Genomic DNA, 8,610 nt, shown 5'->3' on the forward strand with positions numbered 1-8,610 from the left:
GATGGACACGGTTTAAGCAGGATTGAAGTGGCAGACCTGTCTCGTTTACTTGGATGACGTCGTCGTCTTCGCCGGAAATTTCGACGATCACCTGAGGCGGCTTGCGACAGTACTAGAGGCGATCAAATCATTAGGGCTCACTCTGAAGCCAGAAAAGTGCCGCTTCGCTTACGATGAGCTTCTTTTCCTAGGCCACGTCATCAGCAAGTCTGGAGTCCGCCCCGACCCGCAGAAGACAGCTGCCATTGCAAAGTTCCCGCAGCCCATTGACAAGAAGGCAGTGCGTAGATTTCTTGGCATGTGTGCCTACTACAGGCGATTTGTCAAGGACTTTTCACGCATCGCTGAGCCGCTGACAAAGCTAACTAAATGTGACGTCGAGTTCAAGTGGGAAACGCCGCAGGCTGACGCATTTCAAGAACTCAAACGACGCATGCAGTCGCCGCGCACTTCGACGAGCACGCCAATACCGAAATACACACGGACGCCAGTAGCCTTGGCCTCGGTGCCGTCCTAGTCCAGAGAAAAGATGGACATGAACATGTGATAGCTTACGCTAGCCGGTCGTTGTCAAAAGCGGAAGGCAATTATTCTACAACCGAAAAGGAATGCCTCGCCATCGTTTGGGCTACAGCGAAATTTCGCCCTTACCTCTATGGCAGGCCATTCAAAGTGGTCAGCGACCATCGCGCGTTGTGTTGGCTAGCTAACTTAAAGGACCTTTGAGGACGGCTGGCACGGTGGAGCTTCAGACTACAAGAATACGACATCACTGTAACGTACAAGTCCGGACGAAAACACTCAGATGCCGATTGCCTATCACGCACCCCCATTGACCCGCCGCTGCAAGATGACGAGGATGACGACGCCTTCCTTGGCATAATAAGCGCGGAAGACTTCGCCGAACAACAACGAGGGGACCCGGAGCTAAAAGCCCTAGTCGAGTATTTGGAAGGGCACACCGACGTTGTCCCTAGGGCATTTAAGCGTGGATTATCTTCGTTCACGCTTCAAAACAACCTACTCATGAAGAAGAACTTCTGACCAGTCCGCGCCAACTACCTTTTTGTTGTTCCGTCGGCGCTGCGTCCAGAAGTACTGCACGTCCTACATGACGATCCGACCGCTGGGCACCTCGGTTTCTCCCGGACGCTATCGAGGATACAAGACAGGTATTACTGGCCGCACCTAACTGCCGATGTCACCCGTTACGTCAAGACATGCCGAGACTGTCAGCGACGCAAGACACCACCGACAAGGCCAGCGGGATTACTACAGCCGATCAAGCCTCCTTACCGACCTTTTCAGCAGATCGGGATGGACTTGTTAGGACCGTTTCCGACATCAACATCCGGAAATAAGTGGATCGTCGTGGCGAAGGACTATCTCACCCGCTTCGCTGAAACTAAAGCTCTACCGAAAGGCAGCGCAGCCGAAGTGGCGAAATTTTTCGTCGAGAACATCCTGCTGCGACATGGTGCTCCAGAAGTCCTGATCACCGACAGAGGAACGGCTTTTACAGCAGAGCTCACGCAAGCCATTCTGCAATACAGCCAGACAAGTCACAGGAGGACAACTGCCTACCATCCGCAGTCGAATGGTCTCACGGAGCGCCTGAACAAGACCCTCGCCGACGTGCTAGCAATGTACGTCGACGTCGAGCACAAGACGTGGGATGCGGTCCTGCCGTACGTAACATTTGCTTACAACACGGCGGTGCAAGAAAAAACGCAGATCACGCCATTTAAGCTGGTTTACGGCAGGAACCCGACGACGACGCTCAACGCCATGCTGCCGCACGTCACTGACGAGGAAAATCTTGACGTCGCTACCTATCTCCAGCGCGCCGAAGAAGCCCGACAGCTCGCCCGCCTGCGAATGAAGAACCAGTAGAGGACCGACAGCCGACACTACAACCTCCGACGACGCTTCGTCGAGTACCAGCCCAGTGACCGTGCTTGGGTTTGGACCCCTATACGCCGACGAGGACTGAGCGAGAAGCTTTTGCGCCGCTATTTCGGGCCGTACAAGATCATCCGACGTATTGGCGCACTGGACTATGAGGTCGTGCCTGACGGCATTTCGCTATCACAGCGTCGCCGTTCACGACCTGAAATAGTCCACGTTGTGCGACTCAAGCCGTACTACCAGCGTTAATGAACTTTGGGGCTTCGCGTGACTGACCTTTGGACTTTGTTTCTTTTCGTTGTTTTGTTACTTATGTTTAATAAGTGTCCTTTTGTGTTTCACTCTCCTATATTTGTAGCATCGGGACGATGCTTCTTAAGAGGGGGGTATTGACACGTGTACTTATCTTTATCGGGCAACCACGTTTCGCCGCCTAACAAATGTAATCGCACAGCCTGGGACGCGCCTGCATGTATCCGAAGTTTCTGAAAAGTTATCGACGCTTCTATCCGCTGTCTGTTGTCGCCGAACCTCATGTTATCTGTTTTCATCACCTGACGCGAATGGTGTAGAACTTTGTGGAAGGCACGCGGGTCCGAACGATTAGTTCGGACCCGCGTGACCCGCTGACAAGCGCTTGACCCGCTGATCAGATTTCCGATGATCGCCGACCGTGTTCGCCGCTATCGTTGTGCTATAAGTGTAGCCTGTTTTTGTGGGCACAGGTTCGCCCAAATAAAAGCTAGTTTTGTATTCCACCGTATTGCTGCTTTCTTCTCCGTCACTGCCACGTGACAAATATATATGTATATATATATATATATATATATATATATATATATATATATATATATATATATATATATATATATATATATATATAATCTATTGAAAGATGGCCGAGGTGGACGCCAACGAGGATACGAAGGCGCTGCAGGTGCTCTGGCGCCCATAGAAGCCCAGTGGCCGCAGGTAAGGCCCAGACGGGACAGCGGCAAGTGATATTGCAGTGACATCCGCGTATGTGGGCCTCGGGAACACTGCTGGTGCAGCATACGTTGTCGGAGACGTCATGGCTGCCATATACTGCTTCACAGTATTGCGCAATTCGAACGTTGGGGTTGGGGCGGAAGCAACAGTGGATCGCCTCCATTGTTGCTCTTCGAGTTCTTCACGAATAATAGTGGTGATAAGAGCACATAGATCAGAATGAGTTGATAGGTGAAGGTCGTTGTCAGGGTGAAGACCAAGAGACTGAAGCTCGCCGAAGCGCTGGCACATCGATGTAATTTCTGGAACTGAGGTAGGATTTTGAATAGCTAAGGCGTTGAATGCGATGGAAGCAGTGCCTTTAACAGTGTGGCGAATGCGTTCGGCTTCCGTGATTCCAATGTTATATACTTCGTATATATACTTCGTACATCTTCGATGTTATATACTTCGTACATCTTCGATGTACGAAGTATATGAATCATGTGGAAGTTGGACACGCGCAGCGAGATCTCGTTTGGCGACTTCTGAACGCCCAGACGAAGTCGCGAAGATTGGCCGCAATCTGGTGGTAAAAGCTGACCAGTCGGTGATGTCAGTTTCGTGGTTAAAATACCACGTCTTCGGAACGCAGGTCAGATAGAACACGACCTTAGTCAACTTCTATGTGTCGGTCCATCCATTGGCCGAACTCACGAGATTGTAATTGTCGAGCCAGTAGTCGACGTCGTCTTCGCGGAGACCCGCAAGGACTGGTGGATCGCGATGAGGGCTAGTGCAGCCGATGGCGTGGGTGTGCGCGCGTTAGAGCCTGCAGAACCCTGACAGGGCTAGCCTTGGGGTCTCGCTGCTCTCTTCAAAACTGACGGCCCTTCAGGACGCCGGATGCTCATTATCCCTGCAGTGGCTACCGGCACACGTGGGGATCCCGGGCAATGAAGAGGCGGACACTCTTGCAAAAGGTACCTACCACTCAAGCGTCCCCCTCAGCCCTGTTGTAACGGCCGCAGACTTCTAGAGACACAGGCTGCGCAAGCACATCATCGCCTGCCACCCGGACAAAGGGGTATCCCTCGGCCGACCTCCACGGCCTCTTCCACAGCACGGCCTCCCACGAAGGGATGCCTCGCTGCTGCTCCGGCGGCGAGTGGGCTGCTACTGGACGGCAGCCCGCCGGCACCGCCTTGGAAAGCCACCTCGCCAGCCTGTGCCTCCTGTGGTGAACCAGAGACTCTGGAGCACCTCCTGCTGGCCTGCCCTGCTCACCTGCAGCACGGCGGCCGACTTCTGCAGGAGTTCCACCGTCTGGGGCTCCCATGTTCACGACAGGAAGATATCCTTTTCCCCTGTCGTAATCAGCTACCAGCTTTCCTAAGTGTCGTCGAGTAGCTCGACTCGTCGGGGCTCTCGGCCAGACTATAGGAAATTTCTACAAAGACGGATAGCCTACCGGCGGTCCCACCACCTCGGGCTTCCTGATCCACCACTACTTCGCTTCTGCTGGGCCACCTCCTATACGGTCTACCTGCAGCCTACTCCTCCGGTCGAATCCAGTGGGCCCTCCCGGCCGGGCTGGTCTGAAGCTGCTAGGACGACCCTTTACCTTTCTCCCTCCTATCCTTTCTCTCTTTTAATCCCATCTCCCGAAACCTGCTGGCACTGAGCCGTGCTCCCGCATTGGTTGCAGAAGATAGTGCTCGGCTTTCCTCCTTCCCCACAATAACCACTTATCTGATATTTAAGAATAAACAGTTTGCAGTCTGCGCTCGTGGGGTGTTGTGTGTTTCGTTCGCTTGTGCTTTGTTTGTTATGGTTTGTTAACAAAGTAACTGGAACGCCAATGCATTTCTCCGCAAAGTCCGGGAATTTATATCGCGAAACTGGTGTCATATTGAAAATTCGTTCCGAGTGAATCCGCCTTGCGAACTCCACGGCTAGACTTTGTAAATTGCAATATGGGTAATGATGTCATTAGTTAAAACCTAATTAGGGAATTTTTAATGATTACTTGATTTTGCGTCCGAGCTTTTTGTGCAAGTATTGTCCGCCGCTTCGAGTAGACCAGCTCATGAACTGGAATTGTGATATGTGCCACAGACAACTTCTAAAGATTTTTTAAAGTGTTCGTTGAAACACCTTGTGCGTATACATATATATATATATATATATATATATATATATATATATATATATATATGTATATATATATATATAGGGGTTTTCTTCAAAGTTCAGCACGCAGGACCCGACCTAACATACGCAGGAAAGAGACGACGAACTTTTTGGAAGACTTCTCTTACTTAACGTTTCCGGCTGGTGGACCAGCCTTCGTCAGAGTACACTGTACTCTGACGAAGGCTGGTCCACCAGCCGGAAACGTTAAGAGAAGTCTTCCAAAAAGTTCGTCGTCTCTTTCCTGCGTACATATATATATATATATATATATATATATATATATATATATATATATATATATACATATATATATATATATATATAGCTTGGAGCGATGCGCCATGGGGGCTTAGCGTCTTTGTTGTTGCGCTGCTGAGGACGAGGTCGCGGTGGCCGCATTTCGATGGGGCGCAATGCAAAAGCGCCCATGGCCCGTTCACTGGGGGCACGTTAAGGATTGGTCAAAATAATACGGAGTTCTCCACTACGGCGTGCCTCATAATCAAATTGTGGTTTAGCCACGCAATACCCCAGAATTCATTCATTCGTTTAAAGCTTCCGCTTGGATGGGTCTGTATATATCATGGCGGCGTTTTAAGCTTCCGAATAGTTTCTTTTCGAATTGTCTCTCTTAGGACGCTCCGCAGCAGCTTTTTTGATAGTTGGCTTTTATATTCACCATTTTCGTCGCGTCACCGCAAACGAGACGCCTGGAAGCAGTGCTTTGGAGCTTTGCTGGGCAACCAACAGACAATCTCGCATCAAGAGCAGCCGCTAGGCTCCTCAAGTGAAATGCGATCGTAAAACGATCGCTTGTAAAAGAGCGAATGAGGATGCCTTGCACGAAGCGCGCTCTCCCCTGAACAGCGGATGCCCGCTCCGCAGGCAACTGACCAGTCGTCGTGGGCGTGACTCAGAGTCCTACCCTAAGGAACAAGAAGAAATTTAAATGAGTGAAGAAATTTTACAGAGGGGTGATCTGGGCGAGTTAGAACAGTGGTTGGGGGCGTAGGCCTCTAGTCAAGCGTTTGCATAGACCTTTTGTCTGCGGCCTTCTAGATCCCTGTGGTGTTCAATAAAGTTGATATGCTTTGAGCTGAGTCATGATGGCGATAAGCGCACAACGGAAAACAAGGTACAAAAAGAAGAAAAGGTGATTAGGACTTACCTCGTTACTTTCTTTTTTTTTGTCCCTTGTTTTACTAGTGCACTGATCGCCATCATAACTGAATAAACTTAATTTGAGAAACCAAGCTATTGGTTTCGGGAAGTGGGATTCCACCATATACAGGTAATCTTGGTCCTGTGCTAATAACCTAGCCCAGCTCACCAGCCGTTGCTAGTCCTCAGGACTTTGGCATGTCAGCTGTGCCTCCTACTGGTCTTCTGTTCGTGCTTGAATGGGCCTTGTTTATCGGTTTTTGTTGCATTCCCAGACCATATGGTGAAGGGTCTTTGATGTATTGCTGAATTTAGGTCTTTTGTATACGTTGCGGGATACATGGCGTGTAGTAGAGAGCCGTGGAAGTGACTGTCTATCTTAAGTTGGCGTAGAACGGTGGCTTCTTTTCTTTTAAGCTTGCAATGTGGTGCCGGCCTGTATAACGTATGTTCTTGTTTTAATGTTCTAGTTATCGGGAAAAAAAAAATGCTCTTGTGTATTTCGCTACACGACTATTTTTCATAGATCGTTTCTACTGGCAATGAAGTTTAGCGTTGTATCCTGTTGTTCTTCTCTCTATCGCCGTCTCTGTGCGCTGTGAACCCTTTAAAGATGATTCTTGATGTCGAGTTGTTTTTCGCGTACTTCTTTCTGGAAGTGTTGATTCGCCAGCTTTTTTTTTTTTTTTTTTTTCGTGAAGCTGCCAGTGCGACTAGGAAAGCTCAGCAACGTCATAGGATGGCTTTCACGGTTATCAGAAAGAAACTAGACCACTCACAACGTTTAAATTTCGAGAAAGATGGGAAATATCAGTGGAGATATGTACACGAATTTTGAACTGTGTGGGCTAATTACAGGTCAAATAAAATTGCTAAACCAGCGTTTTTGGCTTGTATAAAGGCATACGAAATGCTGACAAAATTTCTCTACCACGCCGAGAGGACAAACCAGGGCAGAAATTTATTACTTAGAGCAAAGTAGGGCCATCTTATCGGATACGTGTGATGAAAGTTTGGAGAGGTGCAGATTTTATTATGTCTTTCGAAAAGAATTACTTAATTCTTGTTTCTTTGCAAATTTGAGGCGTTACACGGGGCGTGTAATTGGTTTCCCGGTATTCTTGGTCAACCATGCGAGGCACGTTGTCTATATTTCGTTGAAGTACGAAGCTAGGATTTTGTAGGTGACGTACCATATACGTTTATTGTGTGAAGGTTCATTACAGCCTTTATAAAGAATTCGTCATTAAAACGCTCCAGAGTGGAATACTGCGGTTATCCGCATTGTTTCCCAGATACCTAATAAAGAACTGCATCAGACCGAATTTAAATTTGGTGGCAAAAGCAAGAACGTTAAGTGTAATGTGCAGCGAAATTTTCGCATTTATCGCCTAATTAAAGTGTTTTAAAGAATAATAAACCCTTGTTTCTTTTTCTCGCTATACATATTCAGACTTTATACGAGGTTCGTAATTGGTTGCCTCGATGTCCTCTATGAACTCAACAAGGTACTTTGTTTATATAAGGTGAAAAAAAAAAAAAAACGGCACGATATCAGGTTCGTTAAGACTGAGTTAAATGTAAGTGGTCTAATCGTGACCTTTGCAAAAAGTTTCGTATTCAAGCACTTCGGAGCATTATGAGTGAGTTTTACAAGTGGCCCAAAATTTAGCTTGCGGCCTAGGCCACCGAGATCGAACGGATTAAAAATCGGGGGGAGGGGGGGGGGGAGCTAACCTGGCAAATAAGTGTACGGTCTTAAATGCGTGTCGATAAAATACAACTTTTGGGGAAAAATTCTTAATCAAGTATTCGGAAGTGTCACATTGACGTTATAGCTATACCGGGTGTCCCAGCTAACTTGGACCAAAATTAAAAAAAAATAAAACCAAGAGCTCTAGAGAAATCATACCAACTGCATGAAATGAAAATACATAAAGAGCTCCGCTGAAATTTCGCATTAGGGAATATCTTAATCGTCGGTGAATTCTTTCTCGGGAAGTACAACCACACAAATTTTAGCACAAGAAATATGTCTGAATCCGACGCTACTTAAGGTGCTCTACAACTTTATAATTGACATGTTTGAGATTCAAGCAATAATTAAAAATCTGACAATATAAGAACGATTAATTAATATGTAGTAATGAAAAAAAACACTGGTTGAGAAGTACACACGACTACCTCTAATATACAACTGGTACGTTTCTTATAGAACTGTTGCTTTTGATGTTCTTTAAAATCTTGGTTCAAGTTAGCTGGGACAGGCGGTATACTGTAAATAAGCTGTTTTTCAATTATACCTGAAATTATTGTTGCTCTTACGGCAAGATCAGACTTGGACGACCTCGCAGAATTGCAGTCAGATTTCCAGCT

This window comes from Dermacentor andersoni, chromosome 8 (genome assembly GCF_023375885.2).
Source record: "Dermacentor andersoni chromosome 8, qqDerAnde1_hic_scaffold, whole genome shotgun sequence".
NCBI lineage: Eukaryota > Metazoa > Arthropoda > Arachnida > Ixodida > Ixodidae > Dermacentor > Dermacentor andersoni.